The following is a 17,226-nucleotide window of genomic DNA, read 5'->3' as shown; positions in this document are numbered from 1 at the left end:
GTGGGTTCAGATCTCGCCTCTAGACCTATTTGTCTATACAAATAAACGGAGTAAGTTAACACTAACCCCGTGTCTAATAATGCGGTTGTCGTGATAGGAATCTCCTAAGGTGCATTGTATAGTAGGGGCTACCGGGTCCTTGTAGATTAACAATTCCATTATGTTCGACAGAGTTGAATTGTTCGTTAAAAAGGCGTCTTTTGGTATATTTGGTCTTACGCTGGTAGTACAACTCCTTAAGAAACTTAGCATGGTGTGGTAGTTTTTAATAGCTTCGAGGAAGGGAAGGTTTATGGTTAGATTCTTGAAAACGCCCCTAATCTCTCATAATTTGTATCCCTAGTTAACATGGCTAATTTTTGTGGAAACGGTGGTTTCGCCTATATTTAGCAATGGTATCACCCTGATGTTTAACCGCCGCTTTGTTTCTTTTAGGTTGTGTTGTAACCGGGTACCTCTACGGTGGTAGGCTATTCAGCTTTCTATTTCAAGATTCTAGTAAAATAGCGGTGTAGGGCTACCGGTGGGATAACTATAGGCATAGTCACTTTGTTATCAACCACTCTGCCGTATCCGAGAGTGGTGATGGCATTTAGCTCACCTACATTTTCATATTAATTACTAGTATTATCGGTTACCTAAAAGGTCAGATTTGTTGTTTTAGGATTAGGTATTTCGTGACTGAAAACACACCTTTAGGTTGGGCTTTATCTTGAGCCAACCGTTGGGTTAAATTATTAACGGATTGTAGAAGTTTGTTGGTTAGATTGAGCCATGGTTTGGAAAAGTTTTGGCTCACTTGTATGAAGGTGTCAAGACGATCCGGTTGTGTGGGTGTAGTAGTCACCGTGGTGGTGTGGACTGAACTATTTCACGCGGAATTATTTATGGGTGGATTTTGATAATTATTACTTACCTAACGATACCTCTATTAGCATTATAATTTTTATAACTACCTTGACTTTGTGCTTGACTTTGTCGAGGTTGCACTTGGTTGTTATAATTATTAAAATTACCCCGACCGTCCTTGTCGTGTGGTGGAGCTTGGTTAAAACTTTGTGTTGGCCTAACATATTGATTATTATACCCCTGGAGGTGTGGCGTGTTGGTTATTTCTCCAACCGAAGTTGGGATTTTGTCTCCGCGGCGTTAGGTTCACTATTAATGGAACAAGCCCGCTCATATGCTATAGATGATGGGTGTCTGGATGGTCGGGCTCCAAATGTAAACTACATGGATTTGAATTTACGCTCATGACGGGGGATAGGCTTTTGTGAACGTAAATGGCCTCTACCTTTTTAGTGAGTGATTCGATTAGAGTTTTAAGCTCGGGATCGTGTTTAATTTCAAACATACCGGCCTTAATCAGTATTTGATGAACTAGCGGGCGGTGGATATCATCACTACCCCCAGTTTGTTATTTCGCTTTAGTTTGATCCTTTAAAAATTTATAAGCCTCCAGGGCTCCTTTGCTTAAGAAACTACCCCCATTCATTATGTCTAGGACTTCTTTATGGTGGTGTAGAAGTCCTTTGAAAAGGCACGAACTAACGTGTCTTTCGCTAAGTTATGATGTAGACACTCTATAAGGAGATCGGTGAAATGATTCCAAGCCTCAAAAATGATTCATGAGGATTTTGTCGAAAGAAATGAATCTTGGAAAGCATCTCATCCGTTTTTTTAAAGTGGGTAAAATGTTCCATAAAAGTTGAACAAGTTTAGCCCACGAGTCCACGTAATTAGCGCCAGCGCGGTTAACAAAGACGCCGCCTTTATCGGCTAAGGTGAAAGGGAATACCCTTAGTTTAATTTGTTCCGCACCAACCGTAGGATGGTGGAATGTTGTTAGGACTTGTTCAATCCTACGCGTAGCCGATAAGGTTTTTCATGGTCTAATCCATGAAAAGCGGGTAACAAATTAAAATATTTGGGGGATTCGAAATCCCCATGGGTCCGCTTGAACGATGCAAGATTTGGGGCTATCGCCGAGGCTTTGTAGAAGTCGAGAGAGAGGAGTCTCTTTCTTCACCATTATATCGGTGGTGTGTGTGAAATAGTAGCTAGAGGTGTAGTGGGTGGTATACTAGATAGACTTGATTGTTGATGTTGTTGTGTATTTACGCTCGGTGTTTTGTTCGGCCGCACCTTAACCTCATACAAGGCTAAGACCAAACTTAGCTAAACACGCCAACACTCTAAACAATTCGATATACTAGTATAAACCTCTAACGGGAGATCGCGAGGTGTGGAAGAAAGGAATACCGATTGACAAGGCCCTTGCTTCGCTTTATGAATAAGCGTCTTGTTTTACGCGTGTTCGGTGTTTATAACAAGTTAGAATACTGAAAAACTTGAAAAATCAAAGTTCGAATCAAAACTGTAGAATTCCAGAAAAATTAGCTTAGGGCGCGGGTCGCTTAGAATCTTGATGCGGTCGCGTGTAACTTGAAGTTACAGTTGTTTAAGGCTGGTCGCTACCAGCCTGTATACGGGCTTATATGCGCAGTCGCGTCCTTATAAAGCGGGTCGCGCTTTAGTGTAATTTTGTCGCGAATTTTTTTCAACAAACGGATAACCACGATTATGAATCAAACAAGGGTGGGTGGGTGAAATGGGACTTTTAAGAAAAGTACTTACACTATGAAAACAATGCGAAAGTGAAACTAAGAGATGGCGGTATGCCATTTGATAAATGGTAAAATTGAATAGTTTACCTACGAAATGAACGATGAAACTCAAAACGTAAAGTAAAACTAAAACTATCTTACGTCTTTAGATTGCTTATCAAAGATTCTACTCGATCCTATGAGATATAGTGGAGTAGAGTGATTCGCTCCACTCCTAGTCCTTCCGCAGATCTTTGTTCTCTACGATATAAGTATTCTTAACTCTAAAGTCTAACGAGATTTGACTTGGCAACTAGACTACGATCTGACTACCCACAAGATGCAACTAGTCGATTATCAGAACAACTATGGGAATGCTACGTTGATTCTATAATAAGGAGTTAGAGGGGGATTGATTCCACCTTAACTCGACTTAATCCTACTAACGATGAATCGTCGTAATCCGAATTGAACTGCTTCGCAGAACAATATGGTTACTCCTAATCCCTAATAACTCATAGCATTCCTACTAATTCATAACTAGTATGTGAACGATTAAACCATTCTCATGGTGAACTAATCGTTTCTAGAGTGGAAAGGAAATTACGACGACTCTACGATAAACGGAATCAAGCTTTCATCAAGGCTACTCAACCCCCTCAATGGAGGTTTAGCCGAGAATCATTACGCAATCACTTCCGATTAAATTAAAACTAAGCATAATATAAAGAATTGAAATTTACTAATCTAAATTCAACAATAATTAAAATCTAATTAATAACTAAGAATTGAATAAAAAGTAATAAATGAAATCAGATCTAACACAAATGTAAATGACAAGAATCGAAATTAACAACTAGCTATTTTATTTATCAATACTAATGAAGAACAATGATTCTAAGAGTTTAATCTAAGACAAGAATTGGATTTGAAGCTAAACTTAATTAAAAACAATTAAATAAAAACTAGATCTAGAATTATCTATTGGTTTAGGTCTAACTAGCTACCCTTATTTTCTAACCTAACTATCTACCATTCACAAAGAGCTAAGCTTTTATTTTTATATGTTCGGATCCAAAATCGTGCATGGGCTTGGATCCATGTTTCTAGGCGAGAATCGGGCCTAAAAATCCATACTTTCAATCCAAAAAGGCCTCTTCACCGCGGTTGGCTTCAATAGACTTTTTCGTCCCACTTCCGATCCTCCGATTGGATCAAGGCTTAGACCATTGTAAAAGCTCTTTCCGGTTTCTCGTTTTTTGACATAAGGTAGGCCCCATTCCGAAGTCCGAGTCCAAAGATACGACGCCTTTCTAAGTTCTCACGACTTGTGTGTTGTTTACGCCTCAACGACTTTTTCGACTTTTGGACCGGGTTTCGTAAAAGACTTTGTCTTCTTGAATCTTGGCCTTTAATCATGGAACTCCTTAGTAACGGACCTATGCTCCTTTATCTCGCTAAAGTGGCACATTTCTACACATAATGGACTTTGAAGCCCGAAAATGCATAAAAACACGAATCGGTGTTAACTCTTAATTATTACTCACATAATTGATCTAATAGTATGATCATTTACGAGGTTAAAACTACGGAGTTTTTGGGCTTATCATATAACAATATTATATATTCTGAGTTGGTAATTTTTTTCGACTAACAAGGAATAAGTAAACTTGGCGGTTTCATAAATAAGCAAGAGGAATTAAAGCTAAAGAAACTAAGTCGGTTCGAGATCCCAAACAATAAAAGAAAAAGGAAGAAATCCAATGTTCTAGGCATATAATCTACCCCTCACCTCAAATTACTTACCTCAATTTTCTTAAACTCCTAAGATCAAGCTTACACTAGTACAAGAAAAAGACTTCATTTGAAATAAGACAACTATAAGCAATTCTATTTTTACTTGGTGAATTTCTAATTATGAAAAAAATCTATGGTAAAGTTTGTCGGATAAGTAAGTACTTCTAATCCCAAACTCCTACTACGAAATGGAACAAGCATCAATCCCAACATCCTCTAGCTCTACTCGATTAACCATGAATTTCATTCAAACAAGCATCAATAATATTATATCGAACAACACCAAATGACTATTAACTAAAGCCTAAACCACTAGTAGAGAGCATAAATAACAATGCCGATGACGGTAAGGATAGGATGTTCAAAAATAAATTATCGGATCATTTGTCTTGTTGTTTTGTGGTCATGCCAATGAAAACTCAAAGCACCCTTATTTGTCCGTTCTTACACTAAGAAGGTTTGGGTGTGTCAAGGTGGCGATAAGGTCCGGAAATTTAGTGTTTACCTCAAACTAATAGTGGTATTCCATTTTCTAAAAATTAGGTGGATGGTTGCCTAAAGATTGGGTGTATGGCAACCATCCAAATCTCGCACCAAGTAATCTTTAAGTTTCTTTCATGATTTCTACGGGGCTAGTACATACATATCTTGTAGATAAGCAATTACCAAGGTCTTGCTAGTGGACTATGGATGAATTGTAGAAAAAAACACAATGACATGAAAGAATTTTGCATTCTTGATAGGCTTGATGTATGGGTGAAAAGTTCCCTAGCAGCTTGATCCAAGAAGTGCAATCGTGTTGCTCCAGCCGGGCAATGTCATCAAATGTAACAATCATGGATCAACCCAAGGAGTTTCCAAGAATGGCGGGCCGTATAGTATGCCTAATAAGTATTTAGATGTGGTTGGGGTTCTTGTTGTGGGTCTCGGTCGGGTAGATAGTTATCATGCATGCCAAATGCACGATACCATAGTCATGGCGGTGAGAAAGCGGTAGAGATGAATCGGGGTTGCATTTGGATTGAAACCCAACTCGGTCAGGCTTCTAAAGGCCTTCAATGGCGTCTGATTCCATGGATGTTTAGAGTGAGATGGATGGAAGCGAGCAATTACATTTTTACAACACCGAAGCTATCCCATGTTTGGAGAGAAGGCAACTTTAGTGCGGATGCAGCAACAAGGAAGGGATCCACCTTATTGCCCGACACTTCAGTATGGAGCACTAGTAGACCAGACTTTGTTACTAAGATAAAAAGTCCCTTTAGGACCTACTATCGATTTAGATGAAAAAGAATGTAACTTGTATTGTCTTTGACAATTTCTTTCATTAATAAATTTCCTTAATTGCGTGCAAAAAAAAAAACTATGGATGAATCGTGAACTCACGACTATACCACTTGGAGTGAGACCACGACCATTTGGAATAGCAACCCTCCACGTTGGGAACCACTTCCAACCTGATGAACTTACCAAAAGACCCAATATTGTGTGTGAAACCCATTGTTTTCCCTTTTTTTCCCGCAAAGGTTATGTCTGATTTATAGGTTTCTTCTTCTTTGCTTTTTGGTTCTCTCAATTTTTCGGTTTTGTTTCTGTGTCGATGTTTAAGAATGAAACAACAATTGAAAACAAGAATTCCCTCTGTCTCATACACTTACTATCTGTTTCAACTATCTATTTTGGGTGATGAATTAGTCTATTATGTTTTAGGGCTCTGAAAAGTTTCGGATATTTGCTATTTTGCCCCAAAGCAAAATTTAGCGAAATCAAATTGTTCACAAAATTGTAGAGCGGGGAATGAACTTGTGCAGGGCTCCAAGTATATAAACAGACAAGCACAAACTATCCTCAACAATATGTTTATCCTCAAGGATTCATACAGTACTCTCACAAACCATATATGCTACAAAACTCACTAGAATAAGCTTAACTCCGATTACTACTTAATTAAATTCCAATCGTAGTTCGGAATGTAAATAAGCTTCCTATAAACTAAACATGATCATTATATATAAGCTAAAAAATAAAAACCCCACAATCATTTCAACTATAATGATCAAGGCATCAAGCAATAAAACTCAATTATCCTAACTAAATCTCATTTCTTATATACTTCAACTAACTTCATACAACACTTATTCTTCCATAAGTTCAAAACTTTACTTATTGTTTCTCATTTCTACCATTCAAATTTCACAAAACAAGACAATCGGAATAGCAAATAGTTAAAAACAATAGAGAAACATACATCTTGTTAACAATACGATGACGAGAATCAGGTTGTAATGTAGTACGCCAATCAGGAGTTTCAACCATAGTTGGTTTAGGTTGAGGAGTAGGTCTCCAATTATTACAATCCATTATTGATTATTGATTATGATTATGAACAACTCAAGTCTCGTTCCAAATAGCTCAAGTCTCTACATCCAAGTATCTAACTCCCTAAAAATTAACTTAAGAGGACATTGAAAGGTTAATACCTAGAAGGAACAAAGGTGATTAGTTGTGTGCATTACTACCTCTTACAATTTTGTTTGAGCAAATTAATCATTAAATTCGTAATCTTTGAGGAAAAAATCAACCATTTTGAAAAAAAAAATGCAATTGGTTAATATAACAGCAACAAATTTAATTTTTCGACTAATAAAAGAACTGTTGGGAAAAATAGATAGAAGAATTGAAATATGAAAAATTACCTGAACTAAGAGATGGAAACAACAATGAATGACCCTTACTTTCTTTTTTCTCTCTCACCCTGTTTAAGAATGAGCTGAAAGAAGTAGTAGTATTGACGAAGGTGTATTCTCTCTCTCTAGCAAAAAAAAAGTATTCTCTCTCTGGCTATATTTTAGGGTTCTCAAATTTTTTTGGTTATTTGCTAGCTGAAATTTAGTGCGAAGTGTAATTTTTTGCGAAATAGCAGAGCGGGAATGAGCATGCCAAAGCTCCAAATTCTAATCTAAGAGTATGCCGGCTATTGAGTTGGACAACGATGGCTATTGGCACACGTTTTATTATGAGGGCCATTAACCGTCGTTTATGCCCGATTACAACTATTGTATTTTAGCCCATTTGGTGTAGTGTGATTTATTTTTTTGTAAAAGGTCTTCTCTTCTCTTTTTTTGATATCCATCAAATTCTTAACTCATCAGTTGGGTTAGCTTTTTATTGTGTGTTGTAACGGGTCAGGAATTTATGGTAAAGAATAAAAAGGCTTTTAGAAAATAGTGAAGGCCCAAAAGGGATAACTAGAGGGAAAACAATTTTGTTGGGGTTTTAACGTTTATTTGGCTATATCGATCCAAAAAGGGTCTAAATTCTCTCTTAGGATATGGCTTGGTGATTGAAGTAGTGTTGTAGTGAGTACCTCAAAGTTTGTTTTTTATGTGGTTCATCCTAGATTGTTTAGAGTTTGAATGTTGGGAGTTTGAGGGAAGAAGGTAGACTCTTAGTTTAGAACTTGTTTAGTTTTTAGTTTATGAATGAAGAACATTGAAACTTAAGTTGTTGAAGATTGAAATAACACAAAACATTGAAAGAAAGTGATTGAAATGATATATTGAAATAAAGAACAACAAAAGAATATTGATTGATTGATTGAAATAAAACAAAATAACAAGATTGAAATAAAAATGAAGAACAATAAAGTAAATGACTTGAAAAATAAAAGACTAGAAATTAAATCCTACATGATACTAGATTAAGTCTAGGTGCATTCTACTCCTACAGACCAAATAGTTTGAACCCTAAACGCAATGGATACCTAATTCTCTACATCTCTTTGGCTCATATATGCCACTATTACAAAACTACCCCTCTCCTATAGATTCATGACACCTCATATCTTGCTTTTACTTTATGCTTTTCTCCTTGACCAAGATAGGTTTTAGAGAAAGCCATCTTTTGAGTGGAGGACATCTATCTCTGGTCTTCTGAGTTGAGGAATTTGACTTTGAGCTCTTTGGTTATGAGTCCTTGACCTTTGACATTTGACTTTGACTCTTTCAGCACTTTTTCATAGCAGTTTCGAGTCTTCATAATAAACATAATTAAGGCCCCTTTTGGTGTTAAGACGCATCTTTTATGATAAGTGGTATGAATTTCTCTGTAACCTGAAAAAGGAAATAAAAGCTATGAGTTGTCTTTTCATTAAACATAAGAAGGGCTATAATGCAGTAATATAAGGGTAATAAAATGTACATTTGGGTTGGTTGAGTTTGGGTTTTGAAGAGAGGAGTTGAGGTTGAGATTGGTTTTTTTGTTGCTTGTCTTAACATAAATAATTGTTGCAGATCTGATCTACGCTAGAGTTCAAAACCTAGATCTAGCATAGTTGTTTGGAGGCTACAAGGAGTATTTGAATGCGATTTTGGTTTAACTTCTCGATTCGGAAGGTCAAGCTTGGTGCAGTGGCTGTAACCAACGATGGAGAAGGTTGCAAGCGGGTAGAGAAGGTGATGTTCGGGTCACACAGATCCAGATCCACTTTCACATTTTGCCTGAATCTTGTTGGGATTTAGTGTCTTTGGGCTTGGATATGTTGATTTTATCCAATAATCTATGGCCACATCCCTTGAAACATAATGGACCCGGGCTTCTGCTGAGATTTCTGGAGGCGTCTTTTAGTGGTTTCGGCAGCAAGCAAGACATGGACCAACCCTGGAATAAAAACACCTAGAATCCGAATCTGTTATACTTTAGATTCATCTAGAGTCCTTACAGATCAAGTTCTAACACAAAAAAATAGCATTTGTACGGTTCATTTTGGGCCCCTCTAGATATAAATTTTTTAGCCTATGTAAAGGAGGAGGCTAGTGGACACGTCTATGTAAGATGTTAATGATTTTAATATAGGTGAGGGTCTGCCTAACCCTAGCTTAATTTTTCTTTTTAAAAAAAAAACGTACATTTGGGAGCTAATCACCACCCCCAAATAGCATCTTGCTTGTCCTCAAGCAAAGATGAGAGAAAAAACTAAGATCACAAATGAGTGATTTATTATAAGTTATACTAATCTCGTTTCACATAGTGTGATTGCATTGACCATATGCAATAAGGACTTAAACCACTAGGAATTCCCTAATGGACGAGCTTTAAGCCTCGAGAGAGTTTTCTAATGAAGGTACTCACAAACTTCTTCTATTTAGTACAAGGGTCTTGTTTTCTTATTTATTCTCGAAGTTCATACATCTCATTAATGGAAATAAGGACAAGCTCCTTCGAACTTAGAATAACATATGTACAATATTTTAATCTCTAAAGATAAATGTGCAAAACATGAGCAATGAAATGCAAAAGCAGTCGTTTAAGAGACTTTTGGAGCGTCCTTAAAAGTGGGTTCTCGAGGGTGTGTTATGATCCAACTGACTCTCGATAGATTCACTCAAAGTTCATTCTCTCAAGTCGTGGGCACTTATATTCCTTGCATACTCAAATGATGTCCAAAGAAATGCGTGGTCAATTGATCATGCTTTCCACTTACTATCACAACATCCTCTTCCTAATTGAGCTAGAAGTATTTTATTAGGACTTACGGGGCTAGGGTGATGGTTTAGAAAGAAACAAGAAGGGAAAAACAAAATCTGATAAGTTGAGAAACTAGGTCTTCAAGATATTTGTAACCAGAGAAGAGCCTCATTTTGTTCTTTTGCTTCTGAATTGTGATTCATTCTTTTAGCCCTTTGGCTTTATGACTCCATATGATTTTGAAACTTTGGGAGTTCTAACTTTGCTTTTGTTTTTGATATCGTCTCCTTTCAATTTTGAACTTTTGGGAGATTCGATTTTTGACTCCTTTGATTGTTTTGGAGTTTTGGTTTTTGATGGGTTTTTCTTTTCTTTTCTTTCCTTTTCTTTTCGAAGCAAATAATTGTTCTATTTTTGTACAAGGTTTTCTCTTCTCTTTCTCTGATATCTATCCAGTTCTTAACTTGTCAGTTGGGTAAGCTTTTTATTGTGTGTTGTAACGGGTTAGAAATTTTTGGTGACGAATAAAAAGGCTTTTAGAAAAGGGTGAAGGCTCAAGAGGGATAACTAGATGAAAAACTATCTTTTTGGGTTTTTAATGTTTACTTGGCTATATCAATCCAAAAAGGGCATAAATTCTATTTTAAGATATGGTGTGGTGATCAAGCAAGTGGAAGTGTGGTCTTTCTATCCGGACATCATTTGTGTCATCACTCAATAATCATTCAGATGAGGCTTTTGGCTAGATTCTCACAGGATATTGAACTTAATTGTTCTAACCTTGGTCTCGAAAACTCATTACTATATACAGACAAATGGTGATGCATGTCATTCATGAAAAGACGTAGAAACTATTGTACGTATATTAGTCTAAGTTCGAAGAACGAATCCTTACTCTATTGCTATAATGAGACTTTTAAACTTTTTATTCATTATAGAAAAGGGAAACAAGACTTTTTAATACTAAATAGAAAAATATTTTTGGTATTTTTTTATTTTTTTTTAGAAAGGAAGAAATATACTATTATATCTACTATATAGAAAATACCTAATTTTTGCAAAATGTTACTATACCACCCCCAAATAGAATTATGCTTTGTCCTCAAAGTATGAAGAGATAAGGAAAGAAATTACCATAGAAACATGAGCAAAAACGGCGATACACACCTGTGATACGTTCTTCATGATGAAAATACATGCACCCCCAAATAAGTTTAGGGTATGGATTGTTTGATATAGAACGAGAAATACATGGTTTATTGTACTAGGGATTAATATTCTACTATGAAATATTTTTGGTTTTTTGTATTTTTGAAAACATATATAATGCAAAAGATCTAACATGCATGCATGATTATGAGTAGACTACGATTGAAGAAATAAAAAGTATGTAAACAACTATCTATACAGACACATGAAATGTGTGTGGTTTTTTTTAAAGTAATTATTTTTCTCAGTCTAAAGATATCTCAAACCATATAGAAGTTTGGACAAGAAGATAAAATTATACATGAATCCGGTATCATTTTGGTTACTCTGGGGCATATAACTTTTATTTTTATATCCTCTAGTTTTGAAAACTATGGAGAGATATTTTAAGAAACTCGTACTTAAAAAGCTGTGATGAAAAACAAACCATAATAAGAAATCTTAGGCAACTTTCGGGTTGGCTCTTTATTGAAGCCAATCCAGTCAGACTGTGGCTTCAGTTATGTGTGTTTGGGGGTTTACTGCACAGGACATAATAGAAGGATTTATCTGATTAGACACTAGTAGGTGGTGGAACTAGGTCTCTTTGGTGGATTTTGGTAGTTCTGGTTAAAATGGGATGGAACCAATACTCTGTTCTGATTGTTGTAGGTACTTTGTCCATGTTTGAATGTATTTGATCGTTGACGTGATGATATGTTGGTGCGGAAGGGACAATTGGTATCTAGATGGTTTAAGTTGAGACAGAAAGTGCATGGTAATATGGGCGACCCTTAGTAACACATAACTGATCCTCAAACCGCCCTTAGAAGAATGGAGGTTGCTTACTTCTAAAGGTTGGTGTATGTGAAATCCATTGCCCATGTTTTTGTTTTTAGAAAATCACATAACTCTTGATGTATCGAGAACCTTTCATAATAAGAATGGAGAAAAACAACTATTTTGACAAAGAAATGTAAAATATAGAAAAAGAAAAATTGTATACTAAGCCCACAAGTTCACACTTATTAAAATAACGAGTTAAAAGTGTTTTACAACAAAAAAATGAGATATATCGTGGACTAATTAAAGGTTCTCGCACTTACAACCACATACTCCAAGAGGAGGGTCCGTTTACCTTAATGATGCACTCCATAGAATGCATCGAGAAAACATAACATGAATCTTTATAGTAAGATATTCAAGACTATATGTGAGGTTATTTTAAGTCAGATTCCCCAAGACTATGCATAAGATGGATGACATGATGTTAACTATATACTAATAGTTGAAATAGGTGAGGGTCTTTATAGAAAAACATATGAAAGCATGCACCCCAAATAGAATGAAATGATGTATTTGGAGTGTAAGATCTTGAGAATAATAAGAGAATGCTTGTGTAACCCATCATGGAACTTATCTGATAACCCGTCATGTTTGAATTGTCCAAAAGAGTGAGAGGTTGGTAGTAGTTGTCCTTCATGATGCTAAAATGTTAGGGAATAGGACATACCATGTTTCTCAACAATTGAAATGATGGACTCTTGCATTTATATATTGGGCAAAGTCTATTTACTGGGAATATTTAGAAAATTATGAATGATCTCAAAGGCAATTAGCTTAAGTGCGAATTTAAGGTTTCTTTAAAATGGTTTTGTGGTGCGATCCTAAAAAATTAGTGGATTTTTTATGAATGGAGGTTGGATTTCAAGAGGTGTTAAATTGGGATGGTGATGGTTGGGTGGTGGTTCTTCACATGATCTCGAGGACTCAGAGAATTCTTCATCTAGTTAGCGCAATGTGAATCTCAATTTAGTTTGGCAGATGAGGAAATAATAAATGAATTTCTTAAGGATAAAGCCAATGACCATAACCTTGTGGATTTAACCAAGCTAGATGTACAGTTCTCAAGAGTGTATGAGGATCCACAACCAACCAACCACTATCCACCTGAGTTACAATCTCTTGAAATCTAACAATCTACCATATCTAAGCCATCTATTCCTCCACCATATCAAAGGAACCTCAAATTTGCACTTGAGCCTTTTGTGTCAGAGATCCTCTATATTTTTTTCAACTCTCAAGATGAAGAGTTCTTGCCTAGCACACAATCCATGAGTACACCATTCCTGTAGTTGAGAGCCAAGCTTTGACTGAGTGTAGTGAGAAACCTAGTTTGTCTTATTTTTCATCATCTGAGCCTCATGAAAGACATCAGGATCCATACTTTATAACTTTCTCACCTAAAGTATCACTAGTTCATTTTTTGGGTCATTCTAACTCTTTAAAACAGCTATAACATGGTGGTTTGCATATGTTCTTTGATGGGTTGCATAAGTTTTCATTCATTCTTCTACATGATTACTTCCAATTATACCACTTCATTCTATTTGGGGGTGCATTTAGTATCATGTTTTTATGGCTAGACCTCCAACTCTTTCGACTATTAGTTTATAGTTGACTGATAAACACTCAAAATTGTAGTTTAAACCCCTTAATTAATAGTATTCTACTTAGGCCAATTATGTTTATAATAAATAAGAGTTAATACTGCTTACGTGTTTTTGTACATTTCAAGACTTAAAGTTGATTAGGTGGCTAAAAGTACCACTTTTGCATGGAAAACGAGTCAAGATGATCGCTGAGGAAGTTCTACCTTTAAAGCCCAAAAATCATGGAGAAAAGCCTTTTTCAAGCCCAGCCAAAGTTGGGAAGTCAAAGTCAATCCGGGTAGAAAAACACAAAAAAGTCAACAGAATTTCAACAGGCCGTATCTTTAGACTCGGGCCTCGGGATTGGGCTTACGTTATGTCAAAACGACCGGCTCAGAATATGTTTTCCAATAGACTTGGCCTTTCCCTAATCAGAGCTATAAACATAGACGAAAAGGGCACAGAAATAATTTCCAGCAGTTGTGACCTCTTTAGACTTAACCTAATGGACTTTGGACTCACATTAGAGGCCCAAAGTCCCCCTTTTTGGCCCTTGCACGAAAATGTAACTCTAACCCTCTCCTATATAAAGAGGGTTAAGGCTAAACACTCCATCTCCTTCCCCTCCTTAGTTAATATGTAGTTTAGTTTAGTTTTAATTAGTTTTACTTTCTTTAGGGTTAGAATAATTTAGCATTTGTAGTCACCATTAAACCATTCAATAAAAATCCTTTATTTATTTCAATTCTTGTTCTTTTACATTATGTCATATTTTATTATCTTAGTTAATTCCAATCCGCTGACACAAGGTTAAACCTCCATTAGAGGGGGTTTATGAAGCCACGTGAAGATGGTTAGCATTTAGTTGGTTACCATCAAGTTCTCCATTGTGAGTGTCCAGAGATAGAGCACATAACGTAGAACTAGAGTTTAGAACCACCATCAAAGAGATTTGTGGTGGAGCTAAACTCTCATGCTTATGAAGCCTTGATCCGACAAGCGATTCGATAACTAACTAATAGTCAATCGAATCGCGTGGTGGAATTTCCCCTCTCTAATCTCTTTCATCATCATTATATCTACTGTTTTCACATCATATTACTCTCACTAGTAAAAGCATTCATCTAATTTAAACTTGCATTCAAGTAGTGTACGACTAGAGTGGAACGAACATGACTCTCCTCTTTATCACATGATTTAGAGAGTTTATATCTTGATAAGTATTGTTTCTCCTCATCATTTAATTCATTGTTTATCTACTGTTCTCTAATCTAATTAAATAAAATCTTATCAATATGGCGCCGCTTGCCATCTAGTTTGTTTACATTACGCATGTTTAGATTACAAAACACTGTTTTTAATATTCACAAAACACACACTGAAAACACTGTTCGTAATTTCTTCGAATTTTTCTGCTCTTGTTCGAGAGCATACGAGTTGTTCAACCAGCTCCCTGCCCTCTCGTGACCTGAACCTGAAAATTTCAAACCCTAGTTTTAATTCACGAGCGCACGCGCCTCAATTTTGCCTTCGCTGAGTGCGACCCACACCTTATTTTAACTCGCGCACCGCGCCCAAGTTGCCCTATTTCTAAGCTCGCACGCGCCCTAAGTTAAATACAGTCAATTAAATTTTTAATATTATTTGCTTTATTGATAAAAGGTAAAATGATAGTTTTACCTACGAATAAGCGATGAAACTCAAATGTAGGTAAAGCTAAAACTTTTTTCTTGCTTATATATCAAAGTTTTCTACTCTCTTTATCAATGCAATATGTTTAAAGTAGAGAATTCGTTCCACTCCTAGCTCGTTTAGATGTAAGGTTTCCTAGTTCGTGTAAGCTAACAAAGTCGTGAGAGCAATGGAATTGAAATTAACTACGATGGTAAATCAACTAATCAAGATGCTATAAATGAAATGACGATAATTTAATACTAAATTGACAATATGAGAATAAATTAGGAGAATTTGATTCTACCTTAATTCGACTTAATAAACTAACGAAGAATTGTCGTAATCCGAATTGAAATGTTTTTGCATAACAATTGGGTCTATCTAATCCCTAATCATTCATGGTAATCTCTACCAACTAACAATCAGCATGTGAAGCAATCAAACCCATTCTTATGGAGAACTAATTACTTTCTAGAATGGAATAGATTACTCACGACCATTTTCTACGCTTAATCGAATCAAGTTTCATCAAGGCTTCTTTAAAACCCCTCTAATGGAGGTTTTAGCCTTGAATCATTATACTATCATTTCTAACACAAGAACACATAGAACAAGTCATTATTGAATACGTATTAAACTTTATTAATCTAATTGAACAAGAGGATAATGATTCAAATTGAATTAAAACTGAATTTAAAACTAATTTAGAACTAAGATTATGAATAACTAATTATCAATTTAAGACAAACTAAATCTATGAATTAAATATTGAATTAGAAACTAAAACTTGAAATACAAACTAAGTATTTGATTATTAACTAAGTAACTAAGTCTAACCAACTAATTTATTGTTATAAAGCTAATTTTTATGAAGCAAAACTAAGTAAAAACTCACTAACTTAAGAGCTAAGTCTTTGTCTCTTCATATAGAAGAGACTAGATCTACAATTTCGTGCATGGGTTGAGGAGCCATGTTTTGGGCTGGAAAATCGAGCCCAAAACCTCATTACTTCAGTCCACAAAGGGGTTTTCAGTTGGAAATGACTTCAATAGCCTTTTTGTCCACTTTTGCTCTTCTAATTGGGTTAAGGCTTGGACCATTAGAAATCTTTTTCCGAGATGGTCGTTTTGACATAAGGTAGGCCCAATTCAGTGCCGAGTCCAAAGATCTGACCTTGGGAAGTTAAATTGCGACTTTTGTGCGCTATTTCTACCTGCGTTGACTTTGACTTTTTAGCTTTGACCGGGCTTTAAAAAGGCTTTTTCTCTTTGAATCTTGACCTTTAATCATAGAACTTCTTAGCAACCAACCTTTGCTCCATTATCTCGCAAAATGGGTGCATTTCTGCACATATTTGACTCCAATGCCTGAAATACATAAGAACACGATAACAGTACTAACTCTTACTTATTAATCATATAATTAGTCCAAAAATAATATTGTTAAGGGGTTAAAACTACAGTTTTGGGCTCTTATCAAACCACCCCCAAACAGCATTTTGCTTGTCCTCAAACAAATATGAGAAATTAGAATAAGTGACCAAAAATGGAGTTCTAAGTAATTTTAGTTTACGCGAGTCGACATTTGTATTGACCATATGCAACAAGGCCTTAAACCACTAGGAATTCCCTATTGGACGAGTTATAGCCTCGTGAGAGTTTTCCAGTGAAGGTAGTCACAAACTTCATCTATACTACAACGACTACGAAATAAAACTATTGTTTCCTTACTTATTCTCAGATATCTATCCATCTCACTAGCAATGAATACAGAATAATCAAGTCGAAACCTATGCTAATATATGCATAATAATCAATCATCTACGAATAAATATATATACAATGAGTAATGCTATGTAATGCACTAACAGGTCCGTTTATGAAACTTTGGAATAGTGTCCTTAAGTAGGTCCTCACATAAATGTCAAAACAAAAATACTCTGATTTTTCCGCTCAAGTTTTCTACTCCAAAGGTGTCGCAGTGGGCACACTTTACCTTACAATCTCAATGACACACAAGGACGCCAAAGTCGATTAAACACATCTGCCACTTGCTATCACAC

The sequence above is a fragment of the Coptis chinensis genome, chromosome 2 (genome assembly GCF_015680905.1).
Source record: "Coptis chinensis isolate HL-2020 chromosome 2, ASM1568090v1, whole genome shotgun sequence".
NCBI classification, from domain to species: domain Eukaryota; kingdom Viridiplantae; phylum Streptophyta; class Magnoliopsida; order Ranunculales; family Ranunculaceae; genus Coptis; species Coptis chinensis.
The sequence above is the reverse complement of the archived record's forward strand: the minus strand, read 5'-3'. Positions refer to the sequence as shown.